Genomic DNA, 24,027 nt, shown 5'->3' with positions numbered 1-24,027 from the left:
CAGTCCAAACAAGTGAATAGTCACTTTGGGCTGTCTGTCAGGTGCCAGGATCTGCCACATAACACATGCAGTCAGGTCACTCCAAAGCAAGTACAGGACTGACACCATCATTGTCCATGCTGGTGCGTAAAACCTCAGACGTTACTCCCTGGACCACATGACATGATACATGGAGGAACACTCTGATCATGTAGCCCAGGCCAGTATGACCCTGACCTTGTCTAGCATCTTACACCCACTGATTATGATGTCACAGTATACAGACAAACATATCATGTTTAACAGTTGCCTAACAAAATGGTGTCATTCATAGGGGATACAGTGTCTGTCAGCATGCTCGACATGCCACGTAGCTTCACAATGGACAGCTTGCACCTGTCACCCTAGAACTTTCGAATGCTGGCTAAGGCTCTTGCTACCACCATAGTGCCTTTTTTAAGCAGGGCTCAAAAGACAAACCCACCTCCATAGACATTACAGGTTAAATGAAACTAAGGGTAATGCTGCTCAACACCAGATGTGTTACCCTCATATTGCGCCCACTCAGGTCTATCCTCAGTATGGAGGATAGCGATATCTGTGCACTAACAGATGCCTGGTTCAGGCTCACATATGCACACCAGCACTACCAGGTTATGTTTCATACCATGCTTTCTGACCGCAAGACTCGGGACGGACAACGAAACTAGGGGGAGTATCCATATACATCACAGATACACACACCTCTGGGTTAGTAGCACTGCACAAAGCATCGCAGACCATACATATAGAACTACAATTGTGCAAAACTGCCTTTCAGTTTGTTGCCTGCTACAGACCACCCACCCAAACTCAGGAAACACACTCGGCTTTCCTGGGAACAATGATTAATATGAAGGTCTCCAATAACACCATTATATTGGGTGACTTCAAATACACAAACATTGACTGGGGATACTACTCAAGCCCCAACACCCTCGCCCAACAGTCGCTACAATTTGTAAACTCATATGCTATGGCACAACCAGTCACCAAAGCCACAAGGGGGAATACATATTGGTCCTGATCATCACCAACATGGGGACTCTATGTTCCACACCAGCGATATACCCCTCATTGGTAAGGTCAGAACATACATTTATCTTTACTGGACATACATATACCCTCCACACATCCATCCTGGGTAATCTTGGTGAACTTCTCATGAGCCAAGGTCTCACTTCACCAAAGCAAGGTGGTATCCTTCAGAGACCCTGAGACAGTGGCAAGTATGGCTCAGACTGCTGAATCCTTTACATACACATTCTATGGACACCTAGTGGACTGCATGGATTGTGCTATCCCAAATAACAACAGGACTCACTCCTCCAATAGCAGGGGACCTGTCTGGTAGACCCCAGCCATTAATAAGCTGTACAACATCAGGAGGAAGCTACTACATGATAGAGCACAATCCCAGACAGGGAAGGCATCTGTGATCTGTACTAGCAGACAGCTACGATCACTAATGAACTTATCTAAGGGCCGCTTCTAACAGACAATTGCACCACACACGTAGGACAATCACAAGGCCTTCTTCAGTTATGTGAAAAGAAAACCTCCTGCACGGCAGCAACTGCAAGGCTCAAGGAACATCAGCAAACAGGAACAAAAAAATCAGAGCCAGCAAACGGTGACTATGTAAAATTGTACACTGAAGAAGGCTGTGCTTTGCCAGCCAAAACCGGTTTGTTTTTGTAACATGCTGTGATTTTTGTCTAATACAATTTTTACATAGTCACCGTTTGCTGGCTCTGATTTTTTTGTTCCTGTTTGCTTCTTCAGTTATGTCAGGAACCTGGGTGGACACTCACTGATATGCTGTGAGTTACTGCATACTGACTAAACTTACTCTGAACCCACTGGCATTGCCAACATCCTGGCAAACAGGTTCAGTGCAGATGTCTCCCCCCCATTCCCCTAAGGAGCAACTATCCATCCCAACAGAGTGTAACCTCCCTGACATCACAAAGTAACAGGTGAGTGCTGCCCTCCCCAAAGTGTACATCACAGCATCGATGGGACCAGACAGTGTCCCGGCCTGCATCTTACACGAGCTTCATGACAGACATAACCCTGACATTACATCACTGTTCAATATTGGAGTTACTACAGGATATGTACCCAAGGAATGGCATACAGCGACAGTGGTCCCACTCCACAGAGTTGGTGCCACAACAGACCACAGACAATATTGCCCTATAAGCCTAACTAGCCTGTTCTGCAAAGCTATGGAGTGTATTGTCATGGGACTCATACACATAGACATCGGGAACCTACAGACACTGTGTCCTACACATTTCAGCATTGTTGTGGGCAGATCTTCCCTCTTGAACCAGTTTGTATTCTTTAAACAGTTAACAGGTCCATTGACATAGGGACGGTTGTCCACACAGCCTACCTGAACCTTGCAAAACCCTTCAACACAATAACCCACTGGGCCATTATGCATAGGCTCACCAGCGTCGATATGGACACATATCTCACACGATGGATTGCTACCTGGATCAGGGATAGCACCAACGTGGTCAGAATTCCAGGTGCCATGTCTGACTATACGCCAGTTACACGTGGCATCCCACACGGCTCGGTCCTGGGACCTCTCTTGTTGAGTATATATTTGTCTGACATACAGGCTACCACAGGGGGAATATGGCTGACCATGTTCGCACTTGACTGCAAACTGGGTGCCATAATCAACTCTCCAGCTGCCACATGCATACTCAAACAGGGTCTCACAGAGATGGATGACTGGTGCCTGAGCCATGGCCTACAGCTAAATGCCATTAGTTGCATAGTCATCCCCTTTGGGAATAACAACATGCCCACACATTACCACATAGGTAGTACTCCATTACATACGGTAGGAGTTGTTAGGGGTTTGGGGACATGACTTGTTCATACTGTCGCCTTTGACAATCACGATGCCAAAGTGGTTGGACAGACCTTCTATATAGGCCACCTTATCCCACATGTTTCACATCTAGATCGAGTGAGGTCATTGTGCCCCTATACTCATCACAACCATGCTTGGTTACAATGCCACATTTGGGATGTACCTTACCCGACACCTGCAGCAACTGTACTGGCCACAGAAGTTCCTCACCAAGCAGATCTAGGGACTCACACAGATGCCCTGCACAGTTCGGATGCAGTAACTCCAGCTCTACTCAGTCACTTACCACCTCCTCGGATATGATGTGTGCCTGTTGTTTACGGAAATACCCAACACAGAATTACTGGACATGCTCCACCTCAGGATATCCGACTCCCTTGGAGCTACACACTCCAGGGACATATACCTCAGCACAGATGTTAATAGGACATGCTGGAGGGACAGATTCTTATCCCAGAGGCTCCATTCACTCCGGATTGTAATCACAGTTTCACATAGGCAGAGGCACCCACTGACCACCTACAGGAGACATCTTGATGACTGTATGGGTGATCGTATGTTTACCCCTGGGATATCTTCTGTGTCCCTGCTAGACAGAGGCACACTAGCCTAAATGTACATGGACTATCTTGTGTGACCTACTATTCACAGGCACAGTGTAGTAATCTGACAGGGTTGCAAAAGCAAAACACACTCTGGCTAGGCTTGTACATGCCCTAGGGCAGATAGCCTAGTATCAACCTCTGAACCTATGCTAATGTTTGGGATGCACAATGTTTATTGCTGATACTGTTTGCAGGTCTTTATCATCTTTGCTTTCCCAGTTTCTATGAACAACTTAGGTATCTGCAGAACATATTTGATTATGACAGGGTTCCACTATATTATATATGTGTCTGTTGTCATATCACTGTGTGCACAGGGCAGATTGCTGGATATTTAGAGGTTCCTGGGTTAACACATACAACTGCCAGATATGTGTGGCCCACTGCTGTACTCAGACATGGCTAAGTGTGTGAGCATGCCCAGTTCAGGCTTTCCATGTTTTGTTGCCTGACATTTGTCTCATTTATTCAAGTGTGTGAGCATGTCCAGTGTGACCTTTCAGAATGTTGCTATCTGAGGTCCACTAAATTTGTTGATGTGTGTGAACATGACCGATATTAACATTTATACTGTGTGTGTTGGAAGTCAGGTTCTATTCTTACTGCAGGACTCACCTTTGTGTCATAACTCAACAGGGATTATGCTGTGCCTGCAGGGTTTCCATGAGATACTTTGCATAGACTTATCAACATTTCTTCATACAGGCTGACCACTGCATTACTGTCATGGTTTTGTGGTTCAGTACTGTAACTATAGTGCACAGTATCCTGGGTTTGAGGCCCATCACTGCTTTATATTTTCATACTGAGCAGACCAGACTGCTTAAGGGCCAGTTAAGCAAATATGAGCATGTTGGCTTTTGTTCAGCTATGCCCTACTTAGTCCAGGCTTGTCCAACATTGCTCAATATTCACCAAGATTGCTGGACGTTGCCCAATATTACTCAACATTGACCACAGTTGTGCTAGTTGGTGTGTGTGATTTTGTTTGCATATACTACATGGTGGTAAATGCTGTTCAGCACTGCTTTATATTGCTTAACACATGACAATCATGCCTCAGTTGGTGCTGCAGGGCTGCCTATGTTGGATGCACATACTACACTCCCTATACATGTTTGAAAACAGGTAGTGTCAACTTAGGCATCCCTTTTACTATATGTGCAAGTCAGAGAGAGGTATCATTTCCAGAGTTCCTGCTGAGCCAGTGTATGTGCTATGCTTTGCCTCTTTGCCAAGGCCAAAGCATACTGGGCACGCCTCCTTCTGCCTACTGGGGCAGGCTCAGCTTGTTCCTCCTCCGAGTCACGCTCTGCCTGTGATGACTTTGGCAATGGTGGGAGGCTGTTTGGGCCAGGCCTATGCTGGTCCTGCTGCAGCTGTTTTCGCAGGATCATATTATGTAGCATAGCACATACCATGACAATCTGGGTACATGTAGTTGGTGAGTACTGCAAGGCTCCACCAGATGTGTCCAGGCATCGGAACCGTGACTTGAGCAGCCCAAACACATGCTCAATTACATTTCGTGTTTGTGCATGTGCCTCATTATGGTGTTCCTGTGCAGGTGTGTGTGCGTTTCTGATGGGTGTCATCAGCCACGGCTCCAGTGCATAGCCAGCATCCCCCACTAGGTGACCATGTGGGATGTTCCCATTGGCAAATGTCTGGTACAGCTGCGTCAGATGCCAGATATGGGAATCATGGTAGCTTCCAGGGCAGCCAGCACACACATTCAGTATTATGCCCTGGGCATCACACACGACTTGGCAGTTGATGGAGGGGAAGCCCTTGCGGTTGAAGTAGACCCTACCCCGCTCACCGGCTGGTGCTTTGATGCATATGTGCATGCAGTCTATTGCACCCACTACCTCAGGGTATTCCGCTATTTGCTGGAAGAGACGCATATTGCTGGCCAATACCTCACGGGAATTGGGGAAATATACATGATCACTGACATCTGCTGACATGGCATCCAGGAACTGGTGCAGTACCCTGTGTGCTGATGCCTGTGATATCCCCATCATATCACCAGTTGGTCTCTGGAAGGTACCTGTTGCTAATATTCTTAGGCCAACACATACCTTGGTTTCCACTGGGATGGGTTCCCCTCTGTTGGTTCTGTGTGTGAGGCGTGGCCTGCACAGCTCAACAATTTGCTGCAGGAGGTCTCTGTCCACTCTATAGCGCTCCACTATCTCCAGCTCATGTAGCCCCTGGTAGGTCACCCTGGGCCTATACACTCTTCTCCGTCTCCTCACTGTGGGTTGTCCAGCAGCATTTCCATTGTCACCACCCTCAGCATGTTGCATATGTCGCCTTATAACAGAAATGGCAGCCCCTAACATTTCTTTGTCTCAGTAAAGCTTTTTCAGTTTTCACTTCTATTAGCTTACTGCAGTGTTGCAGTGTCTCTTGTGAGAAACATAATGGACTGTTGTTTGCAGAGTTTTAAGTGCTAGGCTGGGCTGGGCTAGTGTACTGCCTGTGTAATTGCCTGATTCTGATTGTTTTCACCTGCTAGCTCTGCTAGTACTCCCTGGTAGCTTCCTACTATTTGTTGTGCTTCCTTTTTCCTTTCTATTTCCTCGGGGGGGCAGCACCACGCACACAAGCGCAAACACGCTCACAGCAGCTCACACGTGCACACACATGTTTACACGGACTACAACTTGCTTATTCTGGTTAAAATGCACGCACACCAGTGCAAACACACTTACAACACTTTAACTGGACTTATACATGCTTACTCCGGCTTAAACACGCGCACTCACGCTTACATGCACGCACACTGTCCTACTCGGGTTTACAGGCGCGCACACGCGTGCATACCCGCTCAGCAAGAAACTTTGGTGTTATCCACGGCATACACCTTCCATTTCTTGCTTTTACCTAGCCTACCTGATGACACACCTCTTTCAATGATGTGTAGATGACAGCTGACACATGGCACTCTGCTCCAATGAGCTTCACTTCTTTCATACATACCCCACTCGTGACGTCACCTATCTTCTATTCTGTTACTCCCCTTATCCTACTCCTACACTCCACTGACTGTGCTCATTTGCTATGTAAACTTGAGATTCACTATCCTAATCCTCCTTTGCATAGGATTGCCTACTAATGCTTGGTTACATCTCTTAGACTGAGCTTCCCCCCTTAGCAACCTCTACTCGGTGGCCATGTTGTCTTCAGCCTGACATTCCCTTGCATTGTAAATTAACAATTTAAATAAGATCCACATTTGTGGGTTTTAATTTTTAGTGTTCTGGTTTTTAGAGCGCAGCCCATTTGCGAGGCGCTGCGCTACGCTTAAACATCGGAAATCGGAGAAAAAAAAACTAATTCATTTTTTTTTAATATTGCATTGGGACACATTGCCAGTGGCCGTATATTTGGCCACTGGCATGCTTCCTGCACTGGATGCAACCTTTATTTGGAGCTGTCACGGCTCCGTTTTGCTATTTGCAGAATGGTGCTCAGTTGTCAACTGAGTACCTTTCTGCAAATAGCACTGCTCTTACTCGGACAGGTTCGGGTTCCCTGAATTGCAAATCTACCTCATTTGCATGCCTTTCGCCTGCAATTGAGGTAATTTGCATATCCCAGCCCTGTCCGTGTAAGAGCCATTTTAGGAGCTCTCTTGCATGCCCCTGCAGGCTATTCCTGGATCGCTCATCGGACATGATGGCTGCATGGAGTCTTACTCTACTCTTAGACTCCATGCAAGCCTTCGTGAATCTGGCCCATGGACATTCAGAATTGCCATTTAGCTGAAACACCTTAAGTCCTTAAAGGGTAATTTGCATATGTCCCATGTTGCCTCTAATACAAACGGTTTAAGGTATCACACAGTGGAAAGCTTAGTATTGCTAGATTTTTTGTTTTGTGCTTTTTAATGAATTACGAGGAAAATCTTTTTTCATGCAAATATTCACAAAAAATCATATATGCCACAGACAGATTTCTAGTCTTGTGATGCATTTTCAGCAAGTTTTGTTGCCTGAAGCCATAATCAATGTCAGAAGTATAAGCCTATCAGTGTTTACTCGGTCGTGTCCAATTAGTGTACTTAGGTTTGTCTTTGTAGTCTAACTGCAGAACTCTTCCTTGAGTAAAGTACTGCATAATCTGCACTGTCTAGTGCTTAATATTTTACATAATATTTTACATAATACTTAGTATAGTTAGATAAACCATGTTGAATTTGATTACATTGGAAGTAATAAGACTTTTTCAGTATTGAAAAGACTTTCTTGTCAGACAAAATGCTCTGAAGAGAACCACAATTTAAATACATATTGTAGTACAACAGTCTATGTTCAATACATTCTGAATGGATCCAATCCCTCACCAGCAGTACTGTTTTTCTGTAACTTAGTGCAGCAGATCAAGGAACCACTTATTGAAGACTATAGCAAAGTCACTGGATCTTGGTGCCATGATTCTCCCTAGTTTGTATTCCCATACATTTTTTAATCTTCGGCTTATAACTGTTCAGTGAACATATGATCTAATAAATGCTTCTCAGTAAGAGCCTAAGCTTCTTTTTTGACTCAAAGTATTCCAATAGTTTATAGCTGCATTCTTCAAGTTATTTTTTTTAATTTAGATATGCTAGAATCCAAATATCACAACCACAGAAAATATTTTTCTTAAATCATATTTTGTTTTCTTTTGGTAAAAATATGACAAAACTGCAAAATATATATCACAAAGTTATGACATTTTTACCCTGGCATTATACACATTTAAGCTGGTACTATAACGATCCCATTAAACAAACTGATAACACAGCACTTACGGTTCAGCACCAGGACAAAGACACGTCTGAAGCAACACAGTGGTACAAATAATGTACAATCATCCAGCAGAGAATATGTACCATGGTATTTCCAGCCATATGAGTTAGAAAGTTGGAAATTGTAATAGTTCTACAGAGTGTAAAGCTTGTAGAGTTTATACCACAAGTCCTGAAATCTTTGCTTTAAAAAAGTCCTTGCTTGATAAAAGTCTTCAATAAACTGAGTAAGATTTTATCTCATTTCAACCAGTGCTTTATTACAAAAAAATTTAGCCCAAGCAAAGATAATATTACATAATAATTCTCAGATGAGTGAAATAAGATGAGGATCCCTAGTAAATAGATAATTTATTCTAACCTAGCCCTATCCATTCCACTGCCTCTAACCATAAACCTGCACCTTGCCTTCAGAAACCCCTTTACCTAACACTAGCACTATTTAGACGCATTTGGTCTGAAAGTTTAGTTACTTTTTATTCCTGGGGTGGGGGTTGATACTTTTCTTAATAAAATTAAAGTACTTGTCTTTTTCTGTGCTTACTTTTATGTGACTGTATTTTTGTGTTTGTGCATTTGGGACACACACACACACAAATATATATATATATATATATATATATATATATATATATATATATATATATATATATATATATATATATATATATATAAATTTTTACTATCACATAGTTGAATCTACTCATTCGAGTGTTAAGATGTCCAAATCGCATGTTCAGAAATCTCAACACCGAACACAAAAAATGTCGAAGGCTGCATTTTGGTAAAGTCGAAATTTCGAAAATGTTGATGTTACTGAAATGCTGTACTTCTGCTCAACATTAACAAACACTTTTGCAGGGGGGCTGCGCCCCATCCCCCCCACTTATGTATACAAACTCCGAGATTGCACTACAGTGAGGGAAAGGGTGCATTTCCCGATCGCTACTATAGTGTGATCTGCACCACAATGTTGAACCTTACAACAGCGAATGCTCACTATTGTAAGGTTCGACTTTGTGGCATTTGTAATTTTATTTCGGCCAAAGGCAGTTTCACACAAATGTCAATCGTATGAAGTGCGACTGACAAAGTGATTGCAAGCCACATATATATATATATATATATATATATATATATATATATATATATATATATATATATATATTTATATATATACATTTAAAGTGAGAGACAGAGAGAAAGAGAGAGATGCAGCAGTATTGACTGTAAAGGACTTTGTCAAAAACTATTTGTTTTAGTGACTGTTAAACCCTAGCTGTATTACAGCCTTACCATGGTTTGCTGAGAAAATGTTTCTTAATGCAGGCAATGTGAATGTAATACAATTATATTAACAATACCTGATTCTACAATGAGTGAATGTCTGCATGTGCGTGAGTGTATGATTTGTGGGAATGTAAGCAGGGTGTTTACACTTGTGTGTGTGGGGGAGTTGGATTTGGGGTGACTTTATAGTGTTTGGTCAGAGATCAGTAACAGTAGGAATATATTTTTTCCTTATTCCCCACTGTTGTGCAATCTTGAAGTTAGAATATAGCAGGGGGTGCGGGGCACTTGCTCCCTCTGCAGAAGCACTGTTTTGTTTTCACTGGTTTGAATGATTTGATTTTTAAGCTCACTGTGTTGAAACATTGATATAGTGAATTTTGACATTTCAGTATATATACCAGATGACATACTTTAATTGACTGGATTATACATTTGTATTATAATTAATGAACTGAAGCTACAAAAACTCGTCACCAGGATCAGACAAAAAGGCCAAGTCTCAGTACTAAAATGAATCATTTCTATGGTGAAATTAATCACTCTGGATAGCCACATTCCGCCACCACCCCCGGTCAAAAAAACCAGCATGAAAAACTTTTCAAAAGCAAACTTCACGTTACTTAAGACCGAGGTGGGAAGTTTCAAAGCACCCATGCTAAAGGATAACGCTGTCCAAGCTGCAAAATCCTTTACTAATGCACTCTACAGGCACCTACAAGAATGCATGGACCGTGCTATCCCAAACAAAACCATGATTCACTCCTCCAAGAAAAGGAAACCAGTCTGGTGGACCCCTGCCATAAACAAGCTATACAACAAAAGGAGGAAACTAGTACAGAAAAGTGTAAAATCCCAAGAAGGGAAGACATCCCTGATCAGTATCAGCAAGAAACTACGTTCCCTCATAAAATCATCCAAGGCTAGCTTCGAAAGAAAAATTGCTATAGACTTCAAAGATAACCACAAGACATTCTTTAGCTATGACAAGAATCTAAGTGGCAATTCTCAGATCTGCTCAGAGTTAGTGCAGAATGGCACAAAATACACTGAACCGACCGATATAGCCAACATCCTGGCAGACAGGTTCAGTGCAAACTTCACCCCCCCTCACCCCCCACTCACCCCCCAAAAGGGCCCATAACTATACCAGAAGAATGTAGTGCCCCTAAAATAACAGACACACAGGTTAAAAAAGCCCTCTCCAAAGCCAGAAACACAGCATCAATGGGACCGGACAGTGTCCCAGGCTGTGTCATACACGAGCTCAAAGATGAACTAACCCCTCACCTAAACACACTCTTTCAACTCAGCCTCTCCACAGGCTACGTGCCCAAAGAGTGGCGCATAGCAACGGTTATTCCACTCCACAAAGGTGGAGCCACAATGGACCCCGGGAACTATTGCCCTATAAGCCTGACTAGCTTGGTCTGCAAAACTATGGAGCGCATCATCATTGATCTCATTAACAGAGAAATTGAAAACCTCCAAACACTGGACCCTACCCAGTTTGGCTTTGTTAAGGGCAGATCATGCCTCCTAAACCTGGTAGACTTCTTTAAGACAGTTACCAAGGCTATAGATGAGGGAAACATGGTCCACACAGCTTACCTAGACATCGCAAAGGCCTTCAACACCATTCCCCACTCAGGTATTAATGATAAGCTCACCAGCCTGAACATAAACCCCTACATCACGATATGGGTTGCCAACTGGCTCATGGACAGAACCCACATAGTAAGAGTTGCAGGAGCTAGGTCTGACTCTAAACTGGTTACAAGTGGCATTCCCCAGTGCTCAGTCCTAGGACTCCTCCTGTTTGGCGTATACTTCTCAGAGGTACAGGCAAGCACAGGAGAACTATGGCTGACCAAGTTCGCAGATGACTGCAAACTAGGGGCTATAATCGACTCTCTGGCTGACACAGACATCCTCAAAAAGGGTCTCACTGAGACAGATACCTGGTGTCAAAACCATGGCCTCAAGCTAAATGCCAAAAAGTGCATAGTCATCCCCTTTGGAAAATAAGTACCCACAAACTACCACATAGGTGGTAGCCCCCTAAATACAGAAGATGTAATAAGGGATCTGGGGACCCAAGTAGATAGTAACCTCTCCTCTGATAATCACATTGCCAAAGTGGTTAGACAATCCTTCTGTGTGGCCCACCTAATCACAAAAGGGTTTGCATCCAGATCGAAAGAGGTCATTGGGCCCCTCTATGCATCACTCATCAGACCCATCATTGAGTACAATGCCCCATTTGGGATATACCTTAAAAGACACTTGCAACAACTGGAAAGACAACAGAAGTACCTTACCAAGAGGATCACTGGCCTCAAGCAGATGTCCTATGCAGCTCGACTGAAGAAACTCCAGCTGTACTCGGTTGCATACCGCCTACTCAGAGGTGATCTCTGCCTGACATACAAGGCCATGTCTAACCCAGAATTGATGGACATGCTCCACCTAAAGAAAACCATATCCCCTCAAGCCACACATTCCAGGGATCTAAACCTCACCACAACAATAAATAGGACGTGCTGGAGGGATAGATTCCTGTCCCAGAGACTTCCCATGCTCTGGAACAAGATTCCAATCTACATTAGGCAGAGCTCCTCGCTAACCCTTTTCAAGAGAAACCTTGACGAGTGGATGGGAAACAGAAAGTTTACCCCAGGGATCACTTCAATGGCTCTGCTGGACAGAGGCACAGGGAATTAATATAAGGGGGCGGCGAAAGCCAACACATTCTGGATAGGCTTATAAATGCCTATGGGCAGATACCCTAGTACCTACCTATGAACCTATGATATTGTTTATAGGTTCATAGGTTCATACTAGGCTATCTGCCCTAGGGTATTTATAAGCTTAGCCAGAGTGTGTTTAACGCCACCCAATTTAAATTAATTTTGCTATGCCCCTTTTCGAGGTTAGTATACTGTGCCTCTGTCTAACAGTGACACAGACATGATACCCGGGGTAAACCTATGATCCCCCATCCACCCATCAAGATTCTTCTTGAAGAGAGTCAATGAGGGACTCTACCTAACCTGGACTGGGATTTTATTCCAGAGTGAAGGGAGCCTCTGAGTTATGAATCTGTCCCTCCAGCATGTCCTATTTATTTCAGTGCTGAGATTCAAGTCTCTCGAGCACGTAGCTCGATGGGATTTGGATTTTCTGAGGTGCAGCATGTCCATTAATTCGGTTGGACATGGCTTTATCGTCAGGCACAGATCGCCTCTGAGCAGGCGGTATGCCACTGAGTAGAGCTGGAGTTTCTTTAACCGGGCAGCATATGGCATCTGTTTGAGCCCTTTGATCCTCTTGGTGATGTACTTTTGGAGTCTTTCCAGTTGCTGCAGGTGTCTGGTAAGGTACATCCCAAAAGGGGCATTGTACTCAATTATGGGCCTGATGAGGGATGAGTAAAGAGGCACAATGACCTCCCCTGATCTAGATGTGAATCTCTTCATGATTAGGTGGGCTATATAAAATGTTTTTCTAACCACTTTTGCCACGTGGTTGTCAAATGAGAGATTGCTATCAACTTGGGTCCCCAGGTCCCTAATTACTTCTTCTGTACTTAATGGATTACCACTTATGTGGTAATTTGTGGGCACTTTGTTTTTGCCAAAGGGGATGACTATACACTTTTTGGCATCTAGCTTGAGGTCATGGCTCTGGCACCAGTTGTCTGTTTCTATGAGGCCCTTTTGGAGGATACTTCTATCTATATTGTTCTGTCTATATAGTTATACACAAACACATAGAAACTTCTGGACATTTAATGGGAAACATATTGCAAAGGCAACCATTCCTAGAGCTCTGGATCTACAGCTTTCATGGGAGAAAAATCATTAGATTTAGTAGGTTTTGGTAATACATATTTGTAAAGAAGCATTTAAAACTTGGGTGCAAGGAAGAATATCAGGATTACGCTGAGTGAGAAGAGTCCAAACTTAGTGCTGTCCTGTGTCAGCTTCTGCTGAACATAATATGACAGGTAGTTTCCTGCATGTGATTGTAAATGGTCCAGAAATCTTAGAAAGTGAAGCACAGGACAGCTACACCACCTGGGGAATAATCATGTTTTTGATCCATATATTCTATAAACTGTGTTAGTTCAAGGTAGTGTCCATCAGACTTCTGTCCATTTATCATTCTTCATAGGATCATAGGATCGGGTCTATATTATAAGAATGAAAGTTGAAAACTGCGAACGCTCTAAATGTCAAAAATACCAGGCCTCAAATTTGCTCTTATGGGGGGCTGCATCTCCCCCCCACTAAATATATATATATATATATATATATATATATATATATATATATATATATATATATATATATATATATATATATATACATATACTAACTCCGAGATTGCACTACAGTGAGGAAAGGGCAAATATTTCAATCTTCACTGTACTGTCTTCACTGTACTGCAATCTCACAAAAAGCACTTCGAGGTCCGGTATTTTCAACATTTAGAGTGTTCACGATTTTCATCTTTCGTTCATATAATATAGACCTCATTAGGATCATAGGAAGTTACTACACTACTGGCCCTGAGGCCCTTATAAGCCTAGCCAAGAGTTTAGCTCATGTATAGACAAATCACACCCGATGCCCCTGTCTAGCAGGGACACAGGTAGAATTCCAGGGATGTATTTTATATTTCCCATCAAGTTATCTGGGTTGTACTTAAAAAGGGGTAAACAGGTACTCTGCTTGACATGGAAAGAGAGCCTGTTCCACAGATGGGGGAGTCTCTGGGACATAAATCTGTCCTGCCAACAAGTCTTATTAATGTCACAGACCAGGTTGAGGCCGCATATGCGGGTTACTTGAGTGGAGCTTGACTTGTGGATATGCAGCAGTCCCATCAAGCTGGGGTCCAAGATCACTTTGTATGCCAGACAGAGGTCACCTCTGAGGAGTCTGTATGAAACAGAGTAGAGGGATAGGGCTTTTAGCCTATTTATGAGGCCTTGGATTCTCCTGGTGAGGAACCTCTGTGGTCTCTCCAGCTGCTGTTTGTGCTTTGCGAGGTACATGCAGAATGGGATGTTATACCCAATAATGGGCCTTATAAGGGAAAAATACAGGGATGTTATGACCTCCTTGTACCTATATGAGATACCCTTACTTATGAGGTGGGTCATGTAGAAAGCATTCCTTACAATGGAAGCAACATGGTGGTCAAAAGTTAGGTTGCTATCAGTCTGCACAACTGACTGCATGCTTAGGACATTGTTATTAATGTGATAATTTGTGGGGACATCACTCTCCCCAAAGGGGATGATGATGCATTATCTTCCTGAGAAGTCTCCTTCATAGTTTTGTTTAGAACAGAGCACTTAATGATTTTCATTTTATCTTTTATTTTTATAGCACAGATTTCAAAGAATTCTTTAAATTTCATTCTTTGAGACTCACTTTGTCCAGTTTGAATGTGTCATGGCAGTCAGGTACAGAGTAGAACTAATTCTGGAAAGAATGTCAGTGTTTACTGGAGACACACACACACACACACACACACACACACACACACACACACACACACACACACACACACACACACATACACACACACACACACACACACACACACACACACACACACACACACACACACACACACACATGCACAAGCAGGCACACTGACATACACAGACACACAAAACACTACCAATGCATAAGTAAAACATGAAGGGTCACATAAAGCATTTCAAATGGGAACACACTCAGTTGATTTCCAAATGTAACCATATTTCCTAATAGCTAAAATAATAAGGAACATTTCAGATATTTGCTTTGATAACTTTTTTACTACATTTACTGGAAACATTTAACTTGGGGTATTACTTACATTATTTACTAATACTTCATGTACAAATAGATTCAGTGCTATTATTAGATGAAACAGACTTTAATACACTTAAATTGTTTATTTTTCTTTCTGACTGTAAATTTCTGAAACAAGTGCTATAGTACTTCTTGTTCTAAATGACACTCATTATAGGTTTTAGCGAATATCTAAACTGCTGATATCTGAATTGCATAAGGGTCGATTTCAATTTTTTTCTTTAAAATATGTGTTATAAAAAATAAAAGATAAAATGAAAATCATTAAGTGCTCTGTACTAAATATAAGTATTACACACACTCTGAAAAATACTAGTAAATGATTTCCTTAATTTATTTCTCAAATATCAAACTTTTTTCATAGATGACATAAAGTGAAGCTTTGGATAATTCTGGCTCATAAGATATATTATGTAAAATCAATATGAAAGAAAGGCATGGATTTATCATAAGGTAAGATCTGGATGATGAAGTTCCTCCTTTAAAAGTAAAAGTAAGGTCATTAGGCATTAATTATCTGAGCATATGGGACCTCCACAGGCTACTGCCTCCCCACTATTTTATTATTATTATTTTATTATTACTTATTATTTTACCCATCATACTCTGCAAACTAGTTTCCTGTGTGTCTGCTATGCCACAGGAAGGTGCAGCAAAAAGAACCAGAATAGAACTAATAGGCATCTAGACTATAAACAGGCAGGGATGAGGGGGTGCTATTGATATGCTATCAAGGATAGACTCGCTCATTCACATTTAATTTTTACTTCTCACTTGAGAAAATCCATTATTGTCTGCAGTAGGACACAGTTCCTTGCTTATCTTCCTGCAAAGTCTCCTTCATGGGAACAAATCTCTCATAATAATGACTCCAAAGGAGGACCAATACCTAGAGATCACATCCAATTTGCAGTGTCCTGAGAATGTATTTGAATAAGTCCATGCAACTGCTGCAGAAATATCATTAAAGGATGCATTTCTGACAAATACCTGAGAGGTAACAACTGTCCTAGCGTTGTGAACTTTAGCCACAGAAGGCAAATGTTTATTGTGTTTCTTACCAAAAAAAGAGATCAGTCAGCCATCTGGATAAAGTCATTTTAGTACATTTCCAAGCTTGATTTGTTATTAGAAAAGGATATATATATATATATATATATATATATATATATATATATATATATATATATATATATATATATCAGTACCATTTAAGAATTGATTCCAATGAATTTAGTTGCTTTGTTGCTTTAATATTAGCATTTTATTGATGTTATGAGTTTCTAAGTAGTCATTTGTATATACAATTGGAAATATAGAAAATATTATGCCTTTAATAAAACTATTAGCATATGTGAACTTTTGGAAAGAGGAAGTGATGTTATTTAAATAGGAAATTTGAGAACAGCGTATAATTCCATTTACATAAAAATCTTTTAATAACCAGATAAAACTGTTAGGGACTATTTGTTTATGACTGGTTGTGATAGATTTATTATTCACTACTAATATTTCATGATGTATTTGTCTCCATTTTGAATCATAAGATGAATTTATCTACAACTCTATAACTTTTACAATTGTTGAAGCAGCACATAATTGAATATCAGGGAGTCCTAGTCCTCAATTATCCCAACCTTTTCTGTGCCAATCAAAGGAAACTGTTGGTTTATTAGTATACCAAAAAAAATTTAAGTAGAATATTATTTATCTTTTTCATTAATTTTTTGGTGGAGATAATATTAAAGATTGTAAGATAAACAATATTTTAGGGAGAATTACCATCTTAAGAAGCATTAATCATTCTTCCACGGTAAAGAAAAAATTGTTCAAATTTGTGACTAATCTTAAAATTTTATCAATGCTTTTGAAAGTTGTTATCATTTCTTTACTATTCGACATAATGGTTATACCAAGCTATTTCATTTGATTGCTATTTCAGTTGACATTATAATATCTTTCATATGATTTTTTAATTTTTTTTATTAATAAATAATGTGCTTGTTTTATTATGATTAAATCTTAACTTTGAGATTTCTTCAAACTGACTCACTGAACTAATTAAATGTTCTAACACATTTTCTATATTCCTATTGTTAATAAAATATCATCAGCAAAGAGATGAATCTTTAGTTTGAAATATTTTATTTTGATTCCATTAATGTTCTTATTGGATCTAATACTATTAGCAAAAGGTTCTATAGCTAATGCAAAAAGTAAAGGTGATAATGGACAGCCTTGATGTGTGCCTTTTTGTAATTTAAAGGAATTAGAAAGAAAATAACTTATTTTAACATAACCACAAGAGTTATTATATAACTCAGAAATTAGTGCAATTAGCTGAGGTGAGAAATTATATACTTTTGGTGTTTTAAACAGGTATGACCATTTAACTTAGTCAAAAGACTTATCTAAATTGAACCTAATGATAGAAAGTTATTTTTTTATTTTTATTTGCATAGTCTATTAATGTATGTATTCTTATTATATTATCCTCTACTTGTCTATTTAAAATAAACAAAGTTTGATTGTTTTAATTAGTTTAGGTATTTGTATAATAATACCGTTAGCTAAAATGGACATGAACATCTTATAGTCCACATTTAAATGTGAATGGGTTTGTATGATGAGCACTTTCTAGGATGTGTATCCTATTTTAAAACAGTGATATAAGGGAATATTTCCATGATGGGGGGGACTTCAGCAGTTTCTTTTATTTCTCTGTAGACATTATCTAATATTTTAACTTCATCATCCAGTAGTATTTTATATAGTTCTGGTATAAGACCATCTACCCTTGGTGTCTTATTATTTTTTAACTTTTATTTGATCTCTTATTTTTTCTATTAAAATGAATGGTCTACCTTTTTGTTTTTATGTGTTCACTTGTTATTTTATCATATATATTTTTCTTTAGAAATATTTCAGCTATATCATCATTATCTAAGTTATTTGTATTATTATTTATATTTTCATAAAATATTTTAAAGCCCTCAAGAATACCTTTAATATCTGTTCTTTTTTTTCTTTTTTATTATTTATATGTCTTATCATTTCTTTGATATGATTTAGTTTATTAATTTTCTTTGATCCAAGAGCAAGTTTATGCAAGCTTAAAGGGTTTATTGAATATGCCTGTAGTTTAAGTTTTTCCAGGTTTATTGAAACTTTATGATTTAGAATTTCAACATATTTTTGCATTTAAGTTTTTAAATTCAGATTGACTGATAATGACATTTGGTTTTAGATTTAACTTTAGTATAGCTATTTTGGACTGCAGTGTATTCATTTCTTTGTTCCATTCTTTTTTTTTTTTTACTAATATATATCAGCTTGTAACTCTTCTTCTTATGTAACCCTTTAATGAATCCCACAGGACAATGTCAGATCCTTCACCATTCATGTTTATTTATAAGAAATGTTTGATCTCTTTAACATACTAATCCTTGAATCCTTTTATTTTAATAATGTGCTCTGGTAATCTCCTGTGATGTATTAAATTGTCAGTTTTTAAAACCATATGAAAGAGTATAGCATTATGATCTGATAATGGACATAAAACTGTTGGAACTTCCCTGATATGTGATAACAGATTGTTTGAGACAAAAATGTTATAAATATTTGTATTCCATAATTATATAGATAACGGATAAACTGAAGTGAGTTTATTTTCCTTAGCTCTTATATATCCCTCAAATTAATTAGATTTAGAAAATTCATTAAGTGTTTGGCTGAAGATGTGGTTCTCAGCTTTCAGTGGAATCTTTGTCTGATAAAATACAATTAAAAACACCAACCATTATGACTTCACCCTTCATGTAATAGTGTCTAAGTAATTCTTGTGCCTTTAGCTCCAACCCCTTGAATCCAATAAGAGTTTACCAATGTATTTACTTTTCTGTTCCACTCAATTATAACAATGCTTAACATATAATTTTTATCAACATAGGTATCTTTACTTTAGACTTTACTGGTGAGTTCTTCCATAAAATGAGGGTGCTCTTTCTTTTATCCTGAAAGCCAGAACCTGCTAAAACCAAATAATGATTTAATGAAGGTTTATTTGCATCTTTATTAAGTAAATGTGTTTCCTGTAGAAATACTACTTGAGCTTTATGTAACTGCAAATATTTGAACAGACTCCCCCTCTTTACTGGACTATTCAATCAATTAATATTAATAGATATGCATTTAAAATCATACATTTAAATAAGAGAGAAAAAACACAGATATAATGAAATCATATATATGTACAGAACTTACAACATACTTTATATACAACAATATTAAATCTTCAGCTATGGAAAAATCTTTTGAAACAAATAAAAAAAATACCTAATGATATTACCCTAAAACATTCAACCATGGAATAATGTATTCCTAGTTTGTTGAAAAAGATGAACAAACTACCTCTCAAATTCTCCATTACACTAACACATCTTAGCTTATGCTTCAAATTCATATTAATGTGGCTCATATTTTTAGTATGCATTATCTTAAAAAAGCCTGTCAGTAAGTTATTATAATTAAGAAAAGTTAAACAGTTGTTCAGAATCTTTAATATTTGCTGACCAAACTGAATATCTCTACAATCATCTCTTCCTGTACCTTACATTATCTCCCTGGTCTACTATAGGCAGGATGTCAGTTGTTATTTTCATATTTAGTAATTTACAGGTCAGATGATTTTATAATTTTTCTATTTTATTTACTACAGTTGTTCATAGGATCCTAAGTTCATAAATTAGTACCAGGCTAACTGTCTTTGTGGGCCATTCCAAGCCGAGTCAATTCCCCATGTGAGAATCAAACATTGCATCTTGTGCCTGTAAGGTGAACACATTAGCCATTATGCCAACCTCCCAGCTTTGTAGACATGTTTGCATTCTTTAACTACATAGAGGTTTACTTTTCTCTTTCTATTTCTGCTTGTATACTATGTCTTGTACTATTACCATGTTCATATGTTTTATATTTTAGCAATAATCCTAGTGTAGAGTACCATTTAATATAGCATTTATATTTACCCTTATATATTTGATACTCTTTAATCTAGTACTACTGTTAGAATCAGTCCTATTTTTTCCTTAAATGTTATGTCTAACAATATTTGAATAAACATCTGAAAAATCTTCCTTTTAAGATTCAAACTTTCCATAATAAATTGTTCTGAGATAAGTTTTGTTATCACTAAAAAGATACAGTAAAAGAGAAACACAATTCTAAATTATTTTATCAGAAGTGTCTCTCTGGGTAAATTCTTGATTAGTGTATAAAACAATTTCTCCAAGTACTGATAATTTAAAGTTTTTTTTTCTGGGGGGAGCAGTAGATAGAAAATTGTCCATGATGCATATATTAATTCTGATGTAGCAGTTGGTTCAAAGGGAAGACAAGTTAGTGTGTCTAAAATAAAGTAAAACATTTTCTGGTAGAACATGATCCTTCACAGGATACCAGAAAGGACATTTATCTGTGAGAAAGGTTTTCCACACTTTCACAGATGAAAATGAGAAAGAATTAGAATCTTGATGAACGTCTGAAATGCCAGCAAGGTGCACCTTTGTAAATGAAAAGCTTAATCCTTTCACACATTTTTGTGAAAGGTAATCTAGCACTATTAAAGCAGGATCTGAGAAGGGATGCAAAGCTTTGGAAGTTGTTCATATAAAAAATGTAGTCTTTCTGGTGTTAGATACTGGGTAGAGGTGAGAATCTGGACTACTCTGGTGTGTTATGAACAGTCTTCGGCAATTATGGCAACTGACATAAAGGTGGTATGAGTAAAGACCTGGGTCTGGCTTCCCAGACAGTTCAGTCAAAAGGGTTCTATATGTCCTCAAATGTAGAGCCTTCTTCAGAAGTTGAGGTCTGAGCAGAGGGAACCACACGTTTATAAGTCAAAATGGGGCTGCATATTCTGCTAGGATTTCTGTATGAATTATGTAATAAAGAAAAATGGTGGAGAGTATAACAAACTTCTGGGTCATTTGAGGATAAGACCATCCCTGGCAGTCTCCTAAGGGGTAGGGGAGGCTGAGAGAAAAAAAAAATTGTTCCATTTGCTTCTGGTCAGGGATGCAATGAGGTCATAATAAGACTTCTCCCAATGATGGAAGAGGATTTATACTACAGACAGATGCCAATTTACAATCTTCTCTTAAAAACAAGCTCCAATCCTGCTACCATAAAATTGCCAAATTCGCCATAGGTTACCTGTACTCTTCCTACCACTGCCTAGCTCTGAAAGAACTAAATTGGCCCAAACTCACACAGCACCTAAGCCTAGTATAGCTGTCTTCTGCACATAAAATTATATATACACTTGATAGCTGCCCAGCTCTCAAATCAGTCCTAAAACCCTACATACTTACAATTACCCTCCACTCTGAAAACAAACAACTCCTATCAGTCTACATTCCAAACAAAAGAGCTGGACAGTGCGTATACTCTCATGCCACCACCAAGCTCTGGAACTCTCTGCCAACTGACATTACTACCACTGAGAGCTTTAGCAACTTCAGACACACCCTAAAAACATTTTCTATGTCATCAGACCTGCCCCTGCTCTTTTCCTAACAGGTAAACTCCATTCACTCTCCAGGGGTATTCCTTTCTCTAAAACAGGAATTTCATCTACTAACCACTAGCATATTGAACTAACAGACTTTGCATATTTAACTTTCCCATCTTTCTAAGCATCAACTTGCATCTAATGTTCTGATCCTCATTCTTTACCTTACTCATACCTGATGTATATAAAAAAAGTTTGCAATCTACCACTTTACTTTAATTTAGTACGTTTTATTATTTTATCTACCTCTCTGTACTTATTTTGTATTTATTATTGTATTTACCTCTCTCTACTTATTTAGTATTCAGTTATTATTAATGTGTGCTTTAATACCTGTTTTTTATCTTGTTCATGTAAATTGTCTTAACTTTCATGTATCATTTGGAGCTTTTCTGAACAGGCCTCCGCTGAAAATGGGTTCCTGACCTAGTCAGACTTGCCCGGTAAACAAGGGTTAAATAAATAAATAACTATTGTTGGTGTTGATGGCTATAGGACCATGGGGCAGGAAACCCTGATTGTCCTTACAATATGATAAAGACTGCCATCATCTCCAGAGCACTAGTATGCACCCTACCCAGTACCTGTCCTTACAAATGCCCCTCCCAAGCTAGCCATTACAGGAGTGGAGACCTGGAATGGACTGCCCAGAATTATGTTTTGAGCATGAACACATCATTTCAAGTGCAGTTTACAAGTTTTCGAAAACTTGCTTTAGTTTATCATGGGATCTGATAACTACACTGTAGAACTCTTACAAACAGTCTGATGTGTAGCGCCACGTGTAACATTTCCACCACGAGACTCACTATTCTAATTCTGTGACCATCTGAGCATAATTGTCAGTGGCAGACGTTGTAGCAAAAATATTTTAACTGAGGGGAAATCTGTTCTGCAAGCCAGTGACCAGAGTACATCCTATAAATAGCTCCAGCAAAGACTTTACAGTCATCTCTGTAATTGACAAAAACTGGGATGGACTCAAAAAATGGACAACGCAGTGGTACACTGGTAGCATTGTTGTCTCACAGCAAGAGGTTCTCTGGTTTGATTCTCAGCTGGTGTGATATCTGTGTGGTCTGCATGTCCTCCCTGTGTCCGTGATGGTTTTCTCCGGGTACTCCAATTTCCTCCCACATTGCAAAGACATGCATCTGTAGCATTTCTCCCCTGGCCTCCACTGAAAATTTGCTTTGTTCCTAGTCAGACTTTCCCGGTAAACAAATGTTAAATAAATAAAAAGTACTCCCCCTAACTATATATACCAACTCCAAGATCACACTACAGTCTGGAAAAGGGCAAATTTCTTGATGTTGGCTAACTGCCTCCATTCCTTGTGTAAAACATCACAGATTTTCCCATTCACTTAATTGAAAATTTGATCTTTTCATCCCAGAGAACAGTGGATCACAAAATTGAACTTTCAATTATCTGAAGTAGCTCCCTTATAAAGCACCTGCCATCTCAGTGCCTGACAATAAAATGACAAACAAATGATCAGGGACTCCTCTGTCCCAGCACACACTGACACCAATCCACCCACATATGTGTGGTTGTACACATCTACACACACACACACCAAACTGCAAACCTATTTAATCTGCATACTGTTCTAATTAAAACCATCTCAGAGAAGCATGAACATGTGGCATCAGCATTAGAAAACAAGGCCTTACATTTCACTTCTGAGACTCTGTAATGTCAGCATTTCATGTTTTTTATTCCTGGATTAATTTCCTCTTAGCTATATACCTGTTTTTTTTAACTTGCATCCAATATACATTCTTGTTGCGTCTTTTGGCTTTTCCCGGTTAGGGGTCGCCACAGCATAACTCCGGTCTGCTAATGATTGGCAGTAGAATTTTACGTGCCAACTTGCTGGGCCTGATGCACAACCTTCAACGAAGGAATGCCCATTCACGCATGTCACCACACAGAAGACACTCTAACTGAGAATGGAATGGGACAAC

The 24,027-nt window shown here is 39.3% G+C and overlaps 1 protein-coding gene across 1 annotated transcript in view; it reads right to left on the bottom strand.

Annotated features, from left to right (window-relative positions):
* UNC13C (unc-13 homolog C) overlaps positions 1 to 24,027 on the bottom strand; it is a 4,920,764-nt gene that overhangs the window by 389,929 nt on the left and 4,506,808 nt on the right. The gene's annotated exons all lie outside the window — the stretch shown is intronic.

The sequence above is a fragment of the Protopterus annectens genome, chromosome 7.part1, assembly GCF_019279795.1.
Source record: "Protopterus annectens isolate FY-2018-M chromosome 7.part1, PAN1.0, whole genome shotgun sequence".
In the NCBI taxonomy this organism is placed as follows: Eukaryota; Metazoa; Chordata; order Ceratodontiformes; family Protopteridae; genus Protopterus; species Protopterus annectens.
This window is presented reverse-complemented; position numbering and strand designations above follow the sequence as displayed.